Raw genomic sequence first — 23827 nt, 5'->3', positions numbered from 1 at the left:
TCATTTTTATTCAGGTTAATTGCTTCCTCTTCCTTTTTTCTTTCATCGATTTTGCCAATGGTTTATAGATTTTATTGATCTTTTCAAAGTACCAGCTTTTGGTCTAGTTAACTCTTTCAACTGTTTTTCTATTCTCTATTTCATTTGCTGATGTGGCACTACTCAAAATGAGAAGAAACAGCCGCAAACATCCATTAATAACCAGAATCTGGAATGTACAAAGTATAAATCTAGGAAAATTGGAAATTGTCAAAAATGAAATGGAACACATAAACATCATTATCCTAGGCTTCAGTGAGCTGAAATGGACTGGTATTGGTCATTTTGAATCGGAAAATCATATAGTCTACTATGCTGCAAATGACAGCTTAAAGAGGAATGGTACTGCATTCATTGTCGAAAAGAACATTTCAAGTCTATCCTGAAGTACAACGCTGTCAGTGGTAGGATAATATCCATATGCCCACAAGGAAGACAAGTTCACATGACTACTATTCAAATTTACGCACCAACCACTAGGGCCAAAGATGAAGAAATAGAAGATTTTTATCAGCTGCTACAGTCTGAAATTGATCGAACATGCAATCACAATGCATTGATAATTACTGATGATTGGAATGCAAAAGCTGGAAACAAAGAAGAAGGATTGGTAGTTGGAAAATATGGCCTTGGTGATAGAAACAATGCCAGAGATCAAATGATAGAATTTTGCAAGACCAACAACTTCTTCATTGCAAAATACCTTCTTTTCACCAGCATAAACAGCAACTACACACTTGGACCTCGCCAGATGGAACACACAGAAATCAAATTGACTACATCTGTGGAAATAGACAATGGAAAAGCTCAATATCATCAGTCAGAACAAGGCCAGGGGCTGGCTGTGGAACGGACCATTAAATGCCCATATGCAAGTCCAAGCTGAAACTAAAGAAAATCAGAGCAAGTCCACAAGAGCCAAAATACAACCTTGAGTATATCCCACCTGAATTTAGAGACCATCTGAAGAATAGATTTGATGCATTGAACACTAGTGACTGAAGACCACATGACTTGTGGAATGACATCAAGGACATCATACATGAAGAAAGCAAGAGGTCATTGAAAAGGCAGGAAAGAAAGAAAGGACAAAGATGAATGTCAGAGGAGACTCTGAAACTTGCTCTCGAACGTCAAGCAGCTAAAGCAAAAGGAAGAATTGATGAAGTAAAAGAACTGAACAGAAGATTTCAAAAGACAGCTCGAGAAGACAAAGTAAGGTATTATAATGACATGTGCAAAGAGCTGAAGATGGAAAACGAAAATGGAAGAACACCTTCGGCTTTTCTCAAGCTGAAAGAACCAAAGAAAAATTCAAGCCTCGAGTTACAATAGTGAAGGATTCTATGGGGAAAACATTAAACAACGTAGGAAGCATCAAAAGAAGATGGAGGGAATACACAGAATCATTATACCGAAACGAATTAGTTGATGTTCAACCATTTCAAGAGGTAGTATATGATCAGGACCGATGGTACTGAAGGAAAAGTCCAAGCTGCTCTGAAGGCATTGGCAAAAAATAAGGCTCCAGGATTTGATGGAATATCAATTGAGATGTTTCAACAAACAGATGCAGCGCTGGAGGTCCTCACTCATCTATGCCAAGAAATATGGAAGACAGCTTCCTGGCCAACTGACTAGAAGAGATCCATATTTATGCCTATACCCAAGAAAGGTGATCCAACAAAATGTGGAAATTATAGAGCAATAACATTAATATCACACACAAGCAAAATTTTGCTGAAGATCATTCAAAAATGACTGCAGCAGTATACCGACAGGGAACTGCCAGAAATTCAGGCTGGTTTCAGAAGAGGACGTGGAACCTGGGGTATCATTGCTGATGTCAGATGGATTCTGGCTGAAAGCAGAGAATACTAGAAGGATGTTTACCTGTGTTTTATTGACTATTCAAGGGCATTCGACTGCATGGATCATAACAAATTATGGATAACATTGTGAAGAATGGGAATTCCAGAACACTTAATTGTGCTCATGAGGAACCTTTACATAGATCAAGAGGCAGTTGTTCGGACAGAACAAGGGGATACTAATTGGTTTAAAGTCAGGAAAGGTGTGCATCAGGGTTGTATTCTTTCACCATACCTACTCAATCTGTAGGCTGAACAAATAATCCAGGAAGCTGGACTATATGAAGAAGAATGGGGCATCAGGATTGAAGGAAGAGTCATTAGCAACTTGCATTATGCAGATGACACAACCTTGCTTGCTGAAAGTGAAGAGGACTTGAAGCACTTACTAATGAAGATCAGAGACCACAGCCTTCAGTATGGATTGCACCTCAACATAAAGAAAACAAAAATCCTCACAACTGGACCAATAAGCAACATCATGATAAATGGAGAAAAGACTGAAATTGTCAAAAATTTCATTTTACTTGGGTCCACAATCAACAGCCATGGAAGCAGCAGTCAAGAAATCAAAAGACGCGTTGCATTGGGTAAATCTGCTGCAAAAGACCTCTTTAAAGTGTTGAAGAACAAAGATGTCACCTTGAAGACTAAGGTGCGCCTGACTCAAGCCATGGCATTTTCAATGTAATCATATACATGTGAAAGCTGGGAAATGAATAAGGAAGACCGAAGAAGAATTGACACTTTTGAAATGTGGTGTTGGTGAAGAGTATTGGAGATACCATGGACTGCCAAAAGAATGAACAAACCTGTCTTAGAAGAAGTACAACCAGAATGCTCCTTAGAAGCAAGGATGGCGAGACTGGGTTTAACATATTTTTGACATGTTGTCAGGAGGGTTCAGTCCCTGAAGAAGGATATCATGCTTGGCAGAGTACAGGGTCAGTGGAAAAGAGGAAGACCTTCAAGGAGGCGGATGGACACAGTGGCTGCAGCAATGAGGTCAAGCATAACAAGGATTGTAAGGATGGCGCAGGACCGGACAGTGTTTCATTCTGTTGTGCATAGGGTCGCTATGAGTCGGAAACAACTCGACGGCACCTAACAACAACAAGAACAGACAAAGCATAAGAGTTCCAAACTCCCCACAGCCTCTCCAATATTTGTTTTCTGTTTTTTTTTTAATTCCGGCCAGTAATGTCAGGGTGAAATGGTATCTCATTGTAGTTTTGATTTGCGTTTCTCTAATGGCTAGTGATCAGGAGCATTTCCTCATGTGTTGTTAGCTACGTGAATGTCTTATTTGAAGTATCTCTTCATATCCTTTGCCCAGTTTTTTAATTGTGTGATTTGTCTTTTTATTGTGGAGATTTTCCTATAAATTTTAGAGATTAGAACTTTGCCAGATACGTATTGCCAGAAATTTTTTTCCCAGTCTGTAGGTTCTCTTTTTCCATCTCCTTAAATTATGCTGTTGTTATTTGGACAGGGTTGCTTTGTATTTGTAGATTGCTTTGGGCAGAATTGACATTTTCACAATGTTTAGTCTTCTATCCACAAGCATGGTATGTTTTTCCATTTATATAAGTTTCTTTTGGTTTCTTACAGTGTGTTTTGTATTTTTCTTTCTATAGGTCTTTTACACCCCTGGTTAGATTTATTCCTAAGTATTTTATTTTTTTTAAGGGCTATTGTAAACGCCAGGCATTCCTTGGAAACTCTATGGGGCAGTTCTACTCTGTCCTATAGGGTTGCTATGAGCCAAAATCAACTCGACGGCACTGGGTTTTGGTTTTATTGTAAGTGGTATTGCTTTCTGCAGTTCTCTTTATTGGTATATAGGAATCTAACTGATTTTTCATGTTTAACCTGTATCCGGCTACTCTGCTGGATCTTTCTATTAGTTCCGTAGTTTTCTTGTGGAGTCTTTTGGGCTCTCTATGTATGTGTATATATATATATATATATATATATATATATATATATGTATTTTATGTATATAATCGTATCATCCACGAATAGGGATAGCTTTACTTTTTCCTTACTAATTTTGATGTATTTTATTTTATTTTTCTTGCTTTATTGCTCTAGTTAGGACTTCCAGCATATTGTTAAATATAGGAGTGGCAATAAAGAACATGCTTGTCTTATCCTTATTCTCAGGGGGAAGGTTTTCAGCCTCTCCTTTGAGAATGTTGTTGGCCTTTGGTTTTTGTATGGATGCCCTCTATTAGGCTGAGTAATTTTGCTTCTATATTTATTTTATTGAGTGTTTTTATCAGGAATGGGTGTTGGACTTAAAGAATACCTTTTCTGTGTTGAATGAGATGATCATGTGATATTTTCTTTTATTTATGTGATGGATTACATTGATTGATTTTCTAATGTTGAACCACCCTGATATGAAACCCACTTGGTTGTGGTATATTATTATTATTATTATTGATACGATGCTGAACTCTGTTGGCTGCGATTTTGTTGAGAATTTTTACATCTACAATCATGAAAGATATTGGTACGCAATTTTCTATTTTTGTGATTTCTTTGCCTGGTTTTGGTATCAGGGTTATGCTGGCTTCATACAATGAATTTGGAAGTATCATTTCCTTTTCTACGGTCTAAAAATTTTCGCGTAGTAATGGTGCAAACTCTTCTCTGAATGCTTGGTAGAATTCTCCAGCGAAGCCATCTGGGCCAGGACATTTTTTTGCTGGGAGTTTGTTTTTGTTTTTATCTTTTGCATCCGTTCTCTTGTTATGGGTCTGTTCAGATTTTCAACCTCAGTTTATGTTAGTTTAGGCAGGTAGTGTGTTTCTAGAAATTTGTCCATTTCTTCTAGGTTTTCATATTTGTCAGAGTACAGTTTTTCATAGTACTATATTATGAACCTTTGTATTTCAGTTGGGTCTGTTGTAATGTCCCCCATTTCATTTATTATTTGTGTTATTTGCTTCCTTCCTTGTTTTTCTTTTGTCAGTTTTTCCAAAGGTTTGTAAATTTTGTTGATCCTTTCAAAGAACCAGCTATTGGATTTGTTGATTGTTTTATTGTTTTTGTATTCTCTATTTCATTTCTGCTTTGATCCATATTATTTCCTTTCTTTTGGTGATTGCGGACTTCTTTCTCTGTTCTCTCTCCATTTGTTCAAATTGCATAGCTAGTGTTTTGATTTTGGTCCTTTCTTCTGTTGTAATGAGTGTATCTATTGCTGTAAATTGACTTCTGAGCACTGTTTTTGCACTGTCCCAAAGGTTTTGGTATGATGTGTTTTCATTCTCATTTGATTCTAGGAATTTTTTTATTCCATCTTTGATTTCATCTAATACCCTATGGTTTTTAAGCAAGGTGTTATTTAGTTCCCATGTATTTGATCTTTCCCTTTGCTCTTATTTTTATTAGTTTCTACTTTTATGGCGTTGTGATCAAAGAAGACGCTTTGCATTATTTCAGTGTTTTGGATTTTGTTGAGGGTTGTTTTGTGGTATAAGATATGGTCTATTCTGGAGAACAGTCCATGTGCATTGGAAAAGAATGTGTACTTTCCTATTGTTGGGTGGAGTGTTCTGTATATGTCTATGTGGTCAAGAAAATTGATGCGGTCTTAAGATTTTCTGTATCTTTGCTGAGTTTCTTTCTAGATGTTCTGTACTTTACTGAGAGTGGTGTGGTGAAACCTCCTACTATTATTGTGGAACTGTCAATTTCTCTTTTTGTTAATGTTAGAGTTGGTTTTTTGTATTTTGGAGCCTTGCAACTGGATGCGTAGATATTTATTATGGTTATGTCCTTATGGTGGATTGTCTTTAATCATTATACGATGCCCTTTCTTGTCTTTTGTGGTGGATTTTGTTTTCAAGTCCTTTGCATCTGAGATTAGCATTGTCATTCCTGCTTTTTTTTTTTTTTGGTTGCTGTTTGCTTGATATATTTTTTTCTGTCTTGATTTTTAATATATTTATGTCTTCATTTCTAAGGTATGTCTCTTCTAGACAGCATATTGATGGGCCAAGTTTTTTTAATCCATTCTCTCACTTTCTGTCTCTTTATGGATACATTTAAGTCATTTACATTCAGTGTGATTATCAATTGGTGTGAGTGCTTTTTTTTTTTTTTTTTGGTGCTGATGTTTTCTTTGTTCCTCATCTTTCTGTGCTGAATTCCTTTTGTTTGTGGATTTTTTTTCCATTTCTTTCATTTTTGTAGATTTCGTGTTTACTGAGAATTTGTGTCTGTCTTCTATATTTTGATGAGTAGGTTTTTTTTTTTTTTTTTTTTTACTTTCTTTGTGGTTATCTTGTAATTTACCACTATCTTCCTAAGTTTAAAACAGTCCTTTATTACTTGATACCACCTTGACTTCCCCTCCATTTGAAAGGTGTATACAACATCATTTATTCTCTCTTTTATTGTTCTGACATTGTTGTCATTTACAGATCAGGCTTTCTGGCTTCCTGTTGTGAATTTTTTAGTTTTGTTTCATCCTTGAGACTTCATTACCTAGGTTGGTATCTGGCTGATACTTTCTTGTGTCCTAGATTCAGGTTTTTGTCTAATGTTGTTGGTTCTTTTATCAAAGGATTTCCTTTAATAATTCTTGTGAGTGTGGTTAAGTTTTTACATATTCTCTTAATTTCTGTTTATCTGGAAATGTCCTAATTTCGCCGTCATATTTGAACAAGAGTTTTTTGCAGGATACATTATTCTTGTTTGGCAGTTTTTTTCTTTCAAGGTTTTGTGCATGTCATTTCATTGCCTTCTTGCGTGCATGGGCCTGCTGAGTAATCAGAGCTTAGTGTATTGTTTCCCCTTTGTAGGTGACTTTTTGTTTTTCTCAAGCTACTCTCAGGATTCTTTCTCTGTCTTTGGCTTTGGTGAGTGTGATTATGCAACGTCTTGGTGACTTTCTTTTAGCGTCTATCCCGTATGGGGTTTGTTAAGCTTCTTGGATGGTCAAGTGTTTCATCTTTCATGATATTAGGGAAGTTTTCTGTAAGCAAATCTTCAATGACCCTCTGTGTATTCCATTTTCTCCCCCGTTCTGGAACTCTGATTGCTTGCAATTTTTGCATTTGATTGTATCCCACATTGTTCTCAGGCTTTCTTCATTTTTCTTCATTCTTTTCTCTGATCTTTCCTCAAACAAATTGGTATGCAAGGATCTGTCTTCAAATCTTTGATCTTGTCTTCCACTGTTTCAAATTTGTTCCTAAAACTTTCTATTTCACTGTCAGTTTTTGCAATTTTGTTTTTTATCCTTTGGATTTCTGATAGCTGTTTTTGTATGATTTCTAGTTGTTTATTTGTCTTGACATCTTGTTCCTGTGTTATTTTCCTGAATCTTCCATTGCTTTGTCTATCTTTTCCATGATTTTGTCTAGTTTTACCTTATTTTTGTCTGTTTTCCTTCATCTCTTTCCTAAACTCTTGCAGAGTCCTGATATTATTAGAGTTTTGGATGCCCTATCAGGTAGTTCCAGTGCCTTTGCTTCCACCAGAAGGTCATCTAGTGTTTATTTTGGTTGCTTTCTGCAGTCACCCTGTCTTATATTTTGATATGTTTTGATATTGTTAACCCTCTCTGGGACATTCAAGAATTATTTTCTTCATTTATTGACAGTAGACTTGTTTGTTGCATTCTGCTTTTTTTGTTTTATTTGGTTATGTCTGAGAAGGCTGGCTGGGCATGTTTTGTTGCTTGCTCATCTGTGAGCACAATATTTCTCACCCCCTTGTCCAAGTCTGCAGGGCTGGGTACTTAGCTATGGTGCAGCAAGGCAGGTCAAGCAGGGGGAAGGGCTGGGAATGGGTCACTTGCAGCATGAACTAGGGCACACTGGTGGGCAGTGTGGGGTGGGGCCCAGAAGTTCAGAGGTCCTCACTTGTGCTGTTCAGGGGCCCTCAGTGCAGATAGGTAGGAGGGAAGGCAGAGTGTGTGGTGTGTGGAGTTAAGCCAGTGAAAGAAGAGAAGCAAGCAAAAAACCAACATGAATTAGAAAAAAGTAAATAAAAAAAGCAGCATGGTGGGATTCAACAGGTGGGAATGGGGCAGAGCCCGGAAAACTCTGTGCCAATGGCTCTCTAGCTGAGCAGTGCAGCTCCATCTGTCAGGAAGGGGCATGGGTGACTCATGAAGTTAGGTAGGCAGAAGAAAGGAAAGAAAAGCAGGGGAAGAGATGGAAGAAACAACAACAAAAAAAAACATAAACCACAACAACGACAAAAATTAACAAATACGCTTAGGGAGCTGGCAATTAGGGGTAGGGTGGAATCAGTGTGGTGGCAAGCTGGTGTCTCTCTTGCCAGGTGGTGCAGCACTGCCCCTCAGAAAGGGGTGGAAGCAGTGCAGGCCCTAAGTGGGAGGGAGAAGGGGAAAGGTACAAATAAAAAATATGGCACTGAGGAAGTTGGTTCAATGCAGACCCAGGGAGGCCATGTGCCAGTAGCTGTCTAGCTGAGTGGTGCAGCATGGCTAATTACAATGGGGTTGTGGTGCACAGGGCTAGGTCAGTGAGGGAAAGGAAAGGAAAGAAGGAATACAGAGAGAGAAGAAAAAAGCAATCAGCAAAAAAAAAAAAAAAAAATGGCATTGAGGCACTGGCCAGTAGAGGTGGCATGGACCTGGAAAAGCCATGTGCCAGTGGCTCTCTAGTCAAGCAATGTGGCACAGCCTTTCAAGAAGAGGGAGGGATGGTGAATGGGGCTAGGTGGGTGGAAGAAAGAAAAGGAAGGAGTAGAGAGAGGAAGAAACAAAAAAATATATATATGGTGCTGAAGGAGCTAGCCACTGAGGGCAGCACGGATTCAGGGAGACCATGTGCCAGTGGATCTCTAGCCATATGGTGCAGTACAGCCCATCGAAAAGTGGCTGGGACAGCACACAGAGCTAGGTGGGTGGAGAAAGGAAAGGAAGGATTGGAATAAAGAGGGAAGAAATAAAAACAAAAAAATATATATGGTGCTAAAGGAGCTGGCCAGTGGGTGTGGCACAGATTCAGAGAGGCCACGTGCCAATGGATCTCTAGCCAAATTGTGCAGCACAACCTGCCAATAAGGGGTGGGGGGAAGCACATGGGGCTAGATGGGTGGGAGAAAGGAAAGGAAAGAAGGGAAAGAGAGAGAAGACACAGAAAGAAAAAAATGGCACTGAGAGAGCTGGCCAGTGAAGGCAGCATGGATACAGGTGGGCTGTATGCCGGTGGCTCTCTAGCTGAGTGGTGTGGCACACAGCCCATAGAGAAGGGGCAGGAGTGGCACACGGGGCTAGCTGGGCAGGGAGAAAGGAAGAAAGAGAGAAAAAAAAAACAGAAAAAAAAAGTGGTGTTGAGGGAATCTGGGAGAGCATGCCAGTGGCTTTCTAGCTAAGCAATGCAGCATAATCCCTCTGGTAGGGGTGGTGATGGCGCACAAGGCTACCTGGGTGGGAGAAAAGAAACAGAGAGGGAGAGAAGAAACAAAAAAAGTAAAAAAAAATCAATAAGAAAAAAATTTTTTTAATATGGCATTCAGGGAACTGGACATTGAGGGTAGAGTTGACCTGGGTGGCAATGAGCTGGTGTCTTTCTGATGGAGTGACCATGGCCCATTGGAAAGTGTCAGAGGCTGCATAGAGAGAAGGATGTGGAGTAGGAAAGCATATATCACTGGTTACTGTCTCCTGTTGGGAGCTCCATAAGTTGCCTTCCCATACTCTGTGTCCATGGTCCTTGGTGGCTGTAGTCTAAGATGGTGAATCCATGCCATGTTAGCTGGTAGGGAACCTCCACTCTGTAGCTTTCCTCATTCTCTGTTCCCTGTCATTTTCTTAATCCATTCAATGCTTGATCAAGTTCTTTATCCCTTTATTTGACACTTAAGTTTCCAGGATTGAGGTTTGTTGTCTGTTTTACTTATTTTTTTAGGTCTTTGCTATAGAGGGACAGCATGGTGCGTCTGTCCATAGTGTCATGTTGGCTCCAGAGTCCCTGTATGTACTACATTTTGTTTATCCATTCATCTATCATTGGGCAATTAGGTTATTTCCATCTTTTTGCTATTGTGAATATCACTGTCCTGTATATAGCTATGCAGATATCTGTCCTTGTTTATTTTATCAGATCTCTAGAGTATATAACCCAAAACCCATGTATAAACATGAGTGGAATTACTGCATCATAAGGTATTTCTATTCCTACTTTTTTGAGTAAGTACCATAAGGTTTTCCATAATGGTTGTACCATTTTACAATCCTACCAGCAGTGGCTAAGTATTCCAGATCTTCCCAAATCTTCAGCAACACTTGTTGTTTTCTGGGTTTTTTATTTTGTTTTTTAATCAATGCCGTTTTTGCAGGGGTGAGATGGTATCTCATTGTAGTTTTGATTAGCATCTCTCTAACGGCTAATGATCACAGGTTTCTTTTCATGTGTTTGTTGGCAACTTCCAATATGTTAATAAAACTACCCTTTGTGTTTTTAATATCAAATTTTCACATCTAAAAAATTCTTTATAATTATTTTAATAATTTTCTTAATCGCTATATAGTTTCTGTTTATGTACATATTTTTAAATATAGCAACACAGTTATTTTACAGTCTATGAATGCCAGCATTAATAATCCTAGTGGATTTGTTTTGCTATCTCTTATAAATAGGTTCCCATTTATGTTGACTTATTTCCATACATGTTTAGCTAGTTTTACCCTTGAGCTCATTTTCATCATAATTTTATTTGTGGTGCTTTTTAACACTATAGGTGAAGGTATGAATCTCCAGAACCCAGAGAAGAGTTATGTCAGGCTCCTAGAGACACCACCTGTCTTAGGCTGGATTCTCTAGAGGAGCAAAACCAGTGAAGCATATATATGCGTAGAGAGAGAGAGAGGGAGATTTATTTTGAGGAAATAGCTCATGCAGTTGTGGAGGCTGGCTAGTCCCAAATCCATGGGTCTGTGGCAGGCTGGAGGCTTCTCTTGACTCACGTAGTAGCAGGGTCTATTGCAACCAAAATATGCAGGTCAAGTAGTACACTGCTGGCTCACAGGGATGCGGGACTGGTGAATCCAAAATCTGCAGATCAGATGGCAGGCTCTGGCTTATATCCTAAGAACTGGAGTTCAAAGGATAGGTCAGATGAAGATTAAGAGAGGGTGAGGTTTGCCAAAACATCCATATATATTGGATGGGAGCCACACCCCCAAGGAAACTCCCCTTTCAACTGATTGGCTGCTAACATCAGACCACAAAATGGAGGATAATTAAATAATATCTGCAAACCATTGAGAATCATGGCCTACCCAAGTTGACACATAAGCTTAACCATCACATGACCAGTCCAGTATCACTCTGGATTAGTTTCAAAATTTAAGAATCTTTCATTGCTCAGACAGTATGTATTTAGGGTGAAAACCAGCACAAGGATTGACTTGCAAATCCAAATCTCAGCAGTGATTTCCATCCCTCTCAGCTCAATGCTAATGTTTGAAAGAGTCAATTTTCTTCCAATTCCCTGACATAGTTCATTCTTTAAAAACCACCAAATTCACTGCTGTCAAGTTGATTCCAACTCATAGCAACCATATAGGACAGAAAAGAAGTGCCCCATAGGGTTTCCAAAGCCATAGTCTTTATGGAAGCAGACTGCCAGATCTTTCTCCTGCAGAGTGGCTAGTGGGTTCAGACCATCAACCTTTCATTTAGCACCCAAGTGCTTTAACCACAGTGCCACCAGACCCCTCAGTTCAGGCTTATTTCAGGGTCTACACTTTATGCTGGTATCATACAACATTTTTTCTTTTGTGATTGACTTATTTCAATCTTATTAAATTTCCAACTTTGAGAACACTCCAGCCTTTGCTCTTTTTCTTTGAACCTTATCCGTCAATCTCTTAAAACAAAACAAAATAAAAACATGTAGCCTTATCGGAGGGTTTGGCAAATGGCTCAAGGATAGGGAGATCATAAGTCTTGACTCACCTGGGAGTGTCCCAGTGTTCACTTATCCCAGGACAACCAGTGCTTCATCTGGTTTAGAGACCTTTTTTCAGTCTCAAAAAAGTTACTGATTTTTTAATTATGATAAAGTAATGCTTAATTTACAACAAATGACACTTTTTATAATACTGAGTCATCCTATACAAGAACAAGATATTTATTCAATCTATTCAACCCTTTTTTATATATTCTCTGATAGTATTTGAAATTTTTCTTCACAAATAGCTAATATTTTCCTGTAAATTTACTTCTAGGCAATATATCTAATTACTGCTAATATAAGTGGAATTTTTTCTTCTATTTCAGGTTCTAACTGCTGTTTTTTAGTATTTAGACAATTCACTGATTTTTGAACCTAGCCATATTTTTGTTTATACTAATGACTCGCTTGGATATTAGTGATTGGGAATTTTATAATCTAAAAATGATTTAATTTTTTTCTCTATCTCTTGATAGGTTTTTGAATTCCAGTTGACATCAGAGGACATGAAGGTCCTAGATGGCCTAAACAGAAATTTTCGCTATATTAACCTTTGACTTCTAAGTGTTTTGGTAAAGATATTAGCTTTAATTAATTTTCAGATGAAGAACGTAGGAGATTTCTTAAAAATTACCTCAGTACCAGAAAGAGAGTGACCAGTTTTAAGAAGGGATAAGACAGGAGTTTACGTGAAACTCTCAGACTGGGTTCATGACAAAGCTTTTTTCACTGAACCAGCAAAAAGAGTGAGAGGGACCAAAGGTCAGCTTGGAGGCTCACCAATATTTTGCTGTCTTCACTCCACATAACTTTTCGGAGAAAATCGACATCATTGATGAATTTATGTCTTCCATGTATGCTTCTCATTTCTACAACAAAGTACTGGACATATACTTTGGATAGTAGTGCTGTCATTTAATGAAATGTTTTCAAAATTGTTTTGTCATTGTCTTCCCCCCAAACTCCTCAGTTCCTCAAATCTGTTCAAAGGCTTCTCCATCAACCCTCTGTTCCAAGCCAGAAATTTCCATTAGCTCCCCCGGACCTTGTAAATTTTAGGTCTCAATAGTTTTCAAATCTCTACCTTCCTTTCCCTTCTGTGTTTGTTCATGGCCCAGTCACTGCACTTGCCTCCTGAAAGAGTGGCCTTTGTATGAGCACCTGTGGCTTTTGTTTTCTGAAATACGGAGCTCTCAATGCAAAGGAGGAAGAAGGTTAAGAGAACAGAGATTAAAACCAAAGAAAGGGTGTGGAAACAAAACCCCTCAATGTTGGAAACCATTTTTAGCCAACAAAATATCTTTATTATTCCTACATGATCTAAATGATAGGATTCTGCAAAAGGACATTCATTATAAATGAGGGAAAGCCAGGAAGTGTTTCCTTCTGCTGTAGGAATTTTAACTCATAGTAGAAATAAAGTGATCATCTGTGAAAGGGATTAGCACAGTGATATATCATTACTACACAAAAATGGGAAGGTATGTTATTATCATTGGTAATATTTTTAACAGTATACTGAAAACTAGGAAAATTGTGCAAAGAAAAAACAGGAAACAGTCATTTCTACCATTAATTAAATATTGTAATCAAAATTAATCATTTTCTATCACTTTCTACTTTGTGGTGTTATTATATTTAGGGATCTCACTACATAGTAAGCCTGTTGGAGATGGGACCATATCTTATACATGTCATTGTATCTATTTCTGAGAAAAAGAATCGATGGTGTGTGGTAGGCAGTTACTAGGACATGAATGAATTAGTGAAGTGGAGTGAAATTGCTCTCAACAATCTGTATTACCCTAAATAAATTTATTAGTGCTGAGCATGAAGATGAACTTACACTTGTTAAACAAGGAAGATAAGTTTTTGCTTTCACTGATAATTCAAATGAAAATGCATAGGATATCTCTTTGCTTTGTTGACAGATGTAGCTAAGGGAGGGCAATATATCTGTACGTTTCATATAGCCCTTCCTGTTAAGTTCCAGGCCTGGGAATATAATATCAATTGTTTAATTATTATTTTCTTAATGCATTTACTAAAAGTCATGCTTATAAACTAAGAAATGCAGACTTTACAAGCAGCCAGTTAATAAAATACTTAATTTTCATCCTAAGGCTAGCTTCATAGAACCACTATTGTTGTTGAAATACTCTTTGAATCTACATTGTGTGCTATTCTTTCTCTTTCTAGTCTTATTGACCACCCGAATTATCCCTTTTCTGACAAGTATTAATGAGGTGGCCTTTGTCATGACTTCTTCCAGAAGGCCCTGCTTGTGGATAGGATGCAGAAAACATCTCAGATGCTGGTGATGAGAGACAACACCTCTGCTTAAATCCATGCTGCTTAGCAACTCACACTCAGCCAGAGGTGTGTCCATAGGTCAGCAAGGAAAGGCACTATTTTTGTCATTTTGGGAAAAACAATAAAGTTTTTTTTCTTCTGCATAAATAGTCTTATCCTCTCTGGTCTCTGTTATTTAACTACTTTGTTTCCTTAACTCATCCAGGCCAAAAATTCTGATTGAAGTAGGTTTCTATTGAAACAGAAGAAAGGAGAAGTGGATGGTGAGGGGGATAACTACTGAAATGGGGAAGAGGAATGCCTTAGTCATCTAGTTCTGCTGTAACAGAAATACTACAAGTGGATGGCTTTAACAAAGAGAAGTTTATTCTCTCCCAATGCAGTAGGCTAGAAGTTCAAATTCAGGGCACCAGCTCCAGGGGAAGGCTTTCTCTCTATGCTGGCTCTGGAAGAAGGCCCTTGTCATCAGTCTTCCCTTGGGCTGGGATCATCTCAGCACAGGAACCTCAGGTCCAAAGGACACGATCTGCTCCCGGCACTGCTTTCTTGGTGGTATTAGGTCCCCCTGAATCTCTGCTTACTTCTTTTTTTTGTATCTCAAAGAGATTGGCTTAACTCACTGTATAATCTTGTATATCTCATCAATATAACTGCCACTAATCCATCTCATTTCATCATAGTGATACGATATTTACAACACATAGGGAAATCACATAAATCGTGGACAATCAGACAATACTGGGTCTCATGGCCCAGCTAAGTTGACAAGATACTCTGGGGGGACACAGTTCAATCCATGACAAGGAGGCAGGTGATATTCATGTTTCCTCACTATGTTATAAGGAAATCCAGGTGGTGAGGACTCTGGATCAGAGAAAACGAATGTCTCAATCTCATAAAATCATGATCTCTTTGGTAAAAGAATCACCTCCAAGAGTACAATTCTAAGTGATTTAGTAACTCACTCTGACTCAGATATGACTCCTAAAATTAAAATGTTTACAAGCGCAGTGTTTTCAGCACAACTTTTTACATTCTGGTCTACTGCAATCCAGTTTCTAGAAGGAGATAATGTTTTCACTAAAATACTAGGCATCATAGCACTTATAGCCCTCGTTATCTGCACTTCAGCTTGACCTTCAAATTCTGGGCATGCTTGGGAGAGTAGTACACATATGAACATGATATATCGTTGGCAAAAAAATAAAAATTATTGCTCTGGCCATCTCTCCTTTGTAAAAAGACTGTCTAGAGAGTGCATATTATATAGGCTGATTCATCCTACTTATTTTGCCAAACAGACTTTCAAGAGTTAGGGAATCCAAAAGCCCTCCATCCCAACCTGCCACAATCCATTGCCACATTTATGAGGGAAGAAAGAGAAAATGAAGGCAGGATAGGAAGTCTCCTCTTGGAGGCTAGGGATGAAAACTTAACCAATGAAATAACTTATTTTTCTCACCACTCATGCGCTTGATTCATGTTATGGGCTCAATTGTGTACCCAAAAAGATATTGAAATTCCAACCCTCAGTTCCTGTGAATGTGACCTTTTTGGGAATAGGGTCTTTGCAGACTTAATTAGTTAGCATGTGCTCGTACTAGAGTCAAGTGGGCCCTGATCCAATATGACAGGTGTCTCTTCAAGAAGAGGAGAAGAGACTCAGACTGTCACAAAAAAGAACATCAGCCATGTGAAGAAGGAGGTGGAGTTTCCTCTCACAAGCCAAAGAACACCTGGAACTACTAGAAGCTGGAATACACAAGGAAGAATTTTTTCCAAGAGCCTTCAGAGAGACAGCGTGCACTTGCAATGCCCTGAATTCAGATTTCTAGCCTCCAAAAGAATAAATTTCTGTTGTTTTAAGCCTCTATATTTGTGGCATTATCCACAGTAGCCACAAGATAGAAACAACCCAGTGTCTATCAACACATGGATGGATAAACAAAAGATACTGCATGCATACAGTGGAATGCTATTTAGCCCTAAAGAGAAATCAAGTTCTGATATATGCTAAGACATGGACAAATATTACACTGTGTGAAATAAGTCAGACACAAAGGAACTGACATTGTATGATCCCCCTTGTACAAAATATCTAGATTGGCAAATACATACAGATTACAGTTTATTAGTGGTTGTCATGGGCTGGATAAAGAGGGAGAAGGGAAGTTACTACTTAAGAGGTACAGAGTTTCTATTTATACTGATGACAAACATTCAAAAATGAATACTGCTGATAGTTGCACAACATGGTGAGTGTAATTAATGTCACTGAATTGTACACTAAAAAGAAATTAAAATGCAAGTGATTTGTTATGCATATACGTTAGCACCTTAAAAATTTTTTAACAAAAAAAAATTTTTTTAAAGATGAACAACTGGAAAAGAAGAAATAAAACTGTCCTTGTTCAAAGATGACATGATTGTCTATGTATAACACACTAAAGATTTGACAAACATATTCCTAGAACTTCAAAGTAATGGTAGCAAGATTTCAGGATAAAAGATTGATATGCAGAAGTCAGCTGGTTTTCTGGATACTAACAATGAACAATGGAAGTATGAAATTAAAACCACAACACTTTCTAAATTAGCATTCAAAAAAATGAATGACTTAGAAACAAGGATGTAATGTACAAAATCTGTATAAGAAAAGCAACAAAACTCTCATGAAATGAACTCAGATCCATACAAATGAAAGATATTCCATACTTTTAGAAGGGATAATAGTTGCTATATTAATTCATTTCTAGAGGGAAGGAAGACCAAAGTTCTCTTTCTCCTCAGCTTCTGTGATACATAAAATTTCTTTGGTACATAAAATGTCCCGTCGCTTTTTTATTATGATGTAAAAATTGATATCCAATGAAAGCAAATAGATTGAGAGTATATTTTGAGGGAATTGTTGGTAGAGGTAATTGCCCTGTCCCTGAGCTCTCAGCATTTCCTTACTGAGCGTGCCAGACTGCAAGATCTAACCTCTGACCCTGAGCCTTTTTCATAGCTAGTCACAAAGGCAAGTATGTGGGTCAAAATGAACAAATTGTGACAACCGTGTGATTGCTCACACCCTGGGAGAGGGGAACAAACTTGCTTACAATTTGCTGCGAAAGTGCAGAACCCATAGCCTTAGGTTCCTCAGTGAAACTATAATGCATTCCATTCAATGCCACCATGTACGCCTGTCTAGATACCTTACAAGACTTGGGAACAGTGCCACCATGCTAACGTCCCTGGTGTTTGTTTATCCTTGAATAATAAGCCTCCTTAAACTGATTCACTGAGTCTAGTTCTGTACTCTAGGCAGTTGTGCTATGAAGTAAGTGTTCTTGCCTGATGTGATAAACAAAGAGCATTGATTAGAGATCAAGAGTACAGACAACCACTTTTTCTGGAGCAACTTCAAAAGCTGGAGAGCAAAGAAGTTACACCAAATATTCAGTTCACTTACCAGCTGTCCTTGATCTGATTGATTCTAATGTCAAATTTTAGTGTTTGTGTTTTGACGTCTATTAGACACTCATTGAGAAAATATGCCCGTTGTCTTTAGAATGATGAAAGAATCTTGTGACGACAGGAGTCTGTTATTTACTGAATTGTGTCCCCCCAAAATTATGTTGAAGCTCTAACCCCTGTACATATACATATGACCATGTTTGGAAATATGTTTTTCTTTCGTCATGTTAAAGAGGGTTTACAAGAGTAATATTAAAGAGGGTTTACAAGAGTAGAGACGGTCATAAACCTGATCACTTCTAAGTGGAGTCATACAAAAAGAGGAGAACAGACACAGAGGATTCTGATGTAAACAGACCATCATTTCAACCCTCCTCCCAGAAAACAATAAGAAATAAAGGAAGGAAACAGTGAACTGCTTTCAGGGAGTCTGAAGGTGGGAACAGAAGAAAATAGCAGGGAACTGTAGACAGGCAGGAATCAACAATGAGTGGCATACAATAGGAAAATTATTTCTCCATTAATCACTTTTCTATTCCCTACCCAGACAGACCACCAGCTACTGTGAGCTGGGAAGGAGGCCCCAGCAAAGAACAAATGCCCCACCCTTCTAAGAGTTTTTTTGCAGAAAGCAGTACAGGCAAAAGCACCAAATACCTCACACCATGCACAAAAACTAACTCCAAGTGGATCAAAGACCTAAACATAAAGACTAAAACAATAAAGATCATGGAAGAAAAAATAGGGACAACCTTAGGAGCCCTAATACAAGGCATAAATAGAATAGAAAACATTACCAAAAATGACGAAGAGAAACCCGATAACTGGGAGCTCCTAAAAATCAAACACCTATGCTCATCTAAAGACTTCACCAGAAGAGTAAAAAGACCACCTACAGATTGGGAAAGAATTTTCAGCTATGACATATCCAGCCAGCACCTGATCTTTAAATTCTATATGATTCTGTTAAAACTCAACCACAAAAAGACAAACAACCCAATCAAGAAGTGGGCAAAGGATATGAACACACACTTCACTAAAGAAAATATTCAGGCAGCTAACAGATACATGAGAAAATGCTCTCGATCATTAGCCATTAGAGAAATGCAAATTAAAACTATGATGAGATTCCATCTCACTCCAACAAGGCTGGCATTAATCCAAAAAACACAAAATAATAAATGTTGGAGAGGCTGCGGAGAGATTGGAACTCTTATACACTGCTGGTGGGAATGTCAAATGGTACAACCACTTTGGAAATCTATCTGGCGTTATCTTAAACAGTTAGAAATAGAACTACCATACAACCCAGAAATCCCCCTCCTCGGAATATACCCTAGAGAAATAAGAGACTTCACACAAACAGGTATATGCACACCCATGTTTATTGCAGCTCTGTTTACAATAGCAAAAAGCTGGAAGCAACCAAGGTGTCCATCAACGGAAGAATGAGTAAATAAAATGTGGTATATTCACACAATGGGATACTATGCATCGATAAAGAACAGTGATGAATCTGTGAAACATTTCATAACATGGAGGAATCTGGAAGGCATTATGCTGAGTGAAATCAGTCAGATGCAAAAGGACAAATATTGTATAAAACCACTATTATAAGATCTTGAGAAATAGTTTAAACTGAGAAGAACACATTCTTTTGTGGTTACGAGAGGGGGGAGAGACGGATGGAGGGTAGGAGAGGGTTATTTACTGATTAGACTGTAGATAAGAACTACTTTCGGTGAAGGGAATGCCAACGCTGAATACAGGGGAGTTCAGCACAACTGGACTGGACCAAAAGCAAAGAAGTTTCCTGAATAAACTGAATGCTTCGAAGGTCAGCAGAGCAGGGGTGGGGGCTTGGGGACTATGGCTTCAGGGGACATCTAAGTCAATTGGTAAAATAAATTCTATTAAGAAAACATTCTGCATCCCACTTTGAAGTGTGGCATCTGGGGTCTTAAACACTAGCAAGCGGCCATCTAAAATGCATCAATGAGTCTCAACCCACCTGGATCAAAGGAGAATGAAGAACACCAAGGTCACCAGGTAATTATGAGCCCAAGAGACAGAAAGGGCTACATGAAATAGAGGCTACATCAGCCTGAGACCAGAAGAACTAGGTGGTGCCCGGCCACAACCGATGACTGCCCTGTCAAAGAGCACAACAGAGAACCCCTGAGGGAACAGCAGAAAGATGGGATGCAGACCCCAAATTCTCATAAAAAGACCAGACTCAATGGTCTGACTAAGACTAGAAGATTCCTGGCGTTCATGGTCCCCAAACCTTCTGTTGGCCCAGGACAGGAACCATTCCTGAAGCCAACTCATCAGACATGGATTGGAATGGACAATGGGTTGGAGAGAGATGCTGGCGAGGAGTGAGCTACTTGCATCAGGTGGACACTTGAGATTATGTTGGCATCTCCTGTCTGGAGGGGAGATGGGAGGGTAGAGGGGGTGAGAAACTGGCAAAATGGTCAAGAAAGGAGAGACTGGAAGGAGGGAGCGGGCTGACTCATTAGGGGAAGAGTAAGTGGGAGTATGTAGTAAGGTGTATGTAAGTTTATATGTGAGAGACTGAATTTATTTGTAAACTTTCACTTAAAGCACAATAAAAATTACTTAAAAATATATATATACATACTCTGAAATCTTCTTAAAACTAAACAATAGTTTAGCTTAACTACTAATGATTGCCTGCCTTGAGGGTTATGGTCTTCCAAGATCTATCTATATGGGATCAAACTGACAACAGAAAAATGAAAGATTGCATGAGAACCATAACAGGGAAATGCGTTTACATTAATAGGGCAGGAACAACTCAGGAAAGGAGGGAGAGAATGGTTGCACAACTCTGAGAATGTTGGCAATGTCACTGAATTTGACGTGTAGAAATTGTTGGATTGGTGTAGGTTTTGCTGTACATACAAAATAATAAAATAAAATAATCGAAAAACAAATTAAAAAGACATTAAAGGAGAAAAACTCCAAAGAATAAATAAATAGATGGTTAAATCCATTATACATATTTTCTGCCGAAAGGAAAAAAAATGGAATAGGCGTACAGTCACACACATAAGGGGAAGATATGTGAGGAAGACCATACAGTGAAATGAACACCAAAGATTCCTTGCAGACGCAGGAAACTAGCAGAGGCCCAGAGAGGGAGCTGACATAACTGAAAGCCTGATTTGGGCTTTTAACATCCAGAATTGAAACAAAAAAATTTTTTTGAAGCCACCCACTTGTGGTATTTTTTCTTAAACAGCACTGTTGTTGTTGTTCAGTGCCCTTGAGTCCATCCCTACCCATTGACATCCTATGTACAACAGAATGAAATATTGCCCAGTCCTGCGCCATGCTCACAATCGTTGTTATGCTTGAGAGCATTATTGGTTGCAGCCACTGTATCAATCCATCTCATTGAGGGCCTTCCTCTTTTTCACTCACCCTCTCTACTTTAGCAAGCATGATGTCCTTCTCCAGGGACTGGTACTACCTGATAACAGGTCCAAAAGTATGTGAGACAAACTCTCCCCATCTTTGCTTCTAATGAGCATTCTGGCTGTACTTCTCCCAAAACAGATTTGTTCATTTTTCTGGCAGTCCATGGTATAGTCAATATTCTTGGCCAAAACCATAATTCAAAGGCATCATTCTTTTGTCTTGCTCATTCATTCTCTAGCTTTCCCATACATATGAGGGGATTGAATACACCATGGCTTAGGTCAGACACACCTTAATCTTCAAGGTGACATCTTTGTATTTCAGCACCTTAAAGAGGTCTTTTGATTTCCTCACTGCTGCTTCCATGGGTGTTGATTGTGCAGCCAAGTAAAATGAAATTCTTCACAACTTCAATATTTTCTCCATTTATCATGACGCTGCTTTGGTCTAGTTGTGAAGATTTTTGTTTTCTTTGTGTTGAGGTGTAATCCATACTGGAAGCTGTGGTCTTTGATCTTCATCAGTAAGTGCTTCAAGTTCTCTTCACTTTCAGAAAGCAAGGTTGTGTCATCTGCATATTGCAAGTTGTTAATGAGTCTTCCTCCAATCCTGATGCCTCGTTCTTCTTCATATACTCCAGCTGTTCCAATTACTTGCTCAGCATACAGATTGAATAAGTATGACAAAAGGATGCAACCCTGATACACACACGTTTTATCTTTAAACTACACAGCGACCCCCTGTACTGTTCAAACAACTACCTTTTGGTCGAAGTACAGGTTCCTCGTGAACACAATTAAGTGTTCTGAAATTCCCACTCTTTGGAATTTACCCATAGTTTGCTATGATCCACACAGACGAATGCCTTTACCTAGTCAATAACACACAGGTAAACATCTCTGGTTTTCTCTGCTTTCAGCCAAGATCCATCTGACATCAGCAATGATATCTCTGTTACATGTCATATTCTGAATCTGGCTTGAATTCTAGCAGTTCCCTATCGAGGCAGTGCTACAACTGTTTTTGAATCATCTTCAGCCAAATTTTTAATTAGATACGATATTAATAATATTGTTCCATAAATTTTGCATTCTGTTGGATCACTTTTCTTTGGAATGGGAACAAATACGGATCTCTTCTAGTTAGCTGGCCAGGTAACTCTCTTCGAAATTTCCTGGAATAGGTGAGTGAGCACCTCCAGTGCTGCATCTGTTGGCTGAAACATCTTACTTGGTATTCAGTCAATTCCTTCAGGTTGTTTTTCACCAACGCATTCAGGGCAACATGGACTTCTTTCAATACCATTGGTTCTTGATAATATGCTACCTTACTTCTTACCCACCTGAAATTCTGGATGGAAAATTGGGGACTTTTTTTTTTTTTTCAGTTTATCTAGCACAAGCATTTCTAGCTATCAGAGGTAGCACAATGCGGTGGTTAGGACAACCACATGATGAAATTACTTTCACTGAGGCCCAGGCCGGATGAACACCAACCTTTGCTTTTAATGTCTTTTAGTCACAGCTGAGTCCTTCAGCATTTACCTTTTGAGAATCTGAGAATTTTCCTTAAAGATTAATATAAATCCATTTCCAATAAAGATTTTATCCATTATCATAACGATGTGTGCCATCCAATGCTTTCATTTATTCTGTGCTTTAAATTGGCCTTCAAACTACCCTGTAAACCCACGGTGTCTGTAATCCCTGCCCCAACATTTCACTTCTCTGGAATCATGGCAGTGATGGAGGAGGGGATTGTATCTCTGAAACGGGGGGTAGGGTAGAAACAGTGAAAGTGGGGAAATAACCAAGACACTTCATGACAGCTCCACATAGGACTAAGGATCACCCTGCCCATAGAATCACTACAGTTATTTGTGATGTAGTCTATAGGAAATTCCAGTCACATAGAAATTAGGCGAGAAGCAGAGGTCACTACTGAAGGTTGTTGAGAGACATCCCATTACTGCCAGGTGTGATGTGGGAAGCAGGTGATTCTGGACCTAAGGCCAGGCCATTCCAACAGAGATTTTGACCAACACTGGTCACCCAGCTAGGCCAGGTGGGAGGCACCAGGATCTGGATCTGTTCAAGCCTTAAATCCAAAGGCTGTCAAAAAAAATTCCTAGTTCAAGACAGAAAAGAGATGGTGGCAGTGTCCAGGAAGCCCAACCCAGATCAATGCCAGGAGACTTCTGAAATTCAAATTTTGTGTTAAAGCCGACATGTGAATCAGAAGTTTAGTTATAGACGGACGAGTAACAAAGAAGACTGAAGAATAGCAAGTGAGGTCTGTGTCAGATGAACAAAGGCAGTTTGAGATAAAAGTTAGAGTGTTGGGCATCAGCCAGGAAACTGCCTTGTATTCCATTGTCCAGGGTAGATATTTCTCTCTTTACACGTAGACACTTTTTTGTAACTAAAAATGTGATACATAATAATTATAGAAAACTTTGACAAGTATTCATAGGAGAAAAAAATCACACAAAGTCCTATATTCAGATATAATTGCTGTTAACAGTTTGGGCCCTTGCCCTCCATTGATCCACGTTATGTTACCATATGACGTTATTCTGCGTGCATAATACATACTCTGCTTTTCTAATCAGCACATTAATATCCTTTTGTTCTACATATTTTAATTTATCCCAAATATAGTATTTATATGTTTATTTTTAAATGGCTTCATGATATTCTCTTGTATTAGTGCATCACGGTGTACCTAAACCAAATCAAACCAAA

At 38.6% G+C, this 23827-nt stretch overlaps 1 pseudogene; it reads left to right on the top strand.

Annotated features, from left to right (window-relative positions):
* Positions 1-18988, top strand: part of LOC100660196 (prostaglandin-E(2) 9-reductase-like) — a 68838-nt pseudogene extending 49850 nt beyond the window's left edge.
* Positions 18989-23827: the final 4839 nt, after the last annotated feature.

The sequence above is a fragment of the Loxodonta africana genome, chromosome 4 (assembly GCF_030014295.1).
Source record: "Loxodonta africana isolate mLoxAfr1 chromosome 4, mLoxAfr1.hap2, whole genome shotgun sequence".
Classification (NCBI taxonomy): domain Eukaryota; kingdom Metazoa; phylum Chordata; class Mammalia; order Proboscidea; family Elephantidae; genus Loxodonta; species Loxodonta africana.
Note: the sequence above shows the minus strand (reverse complement) of the source record. Positions and strands in the feature narration are given on the sequence as shown.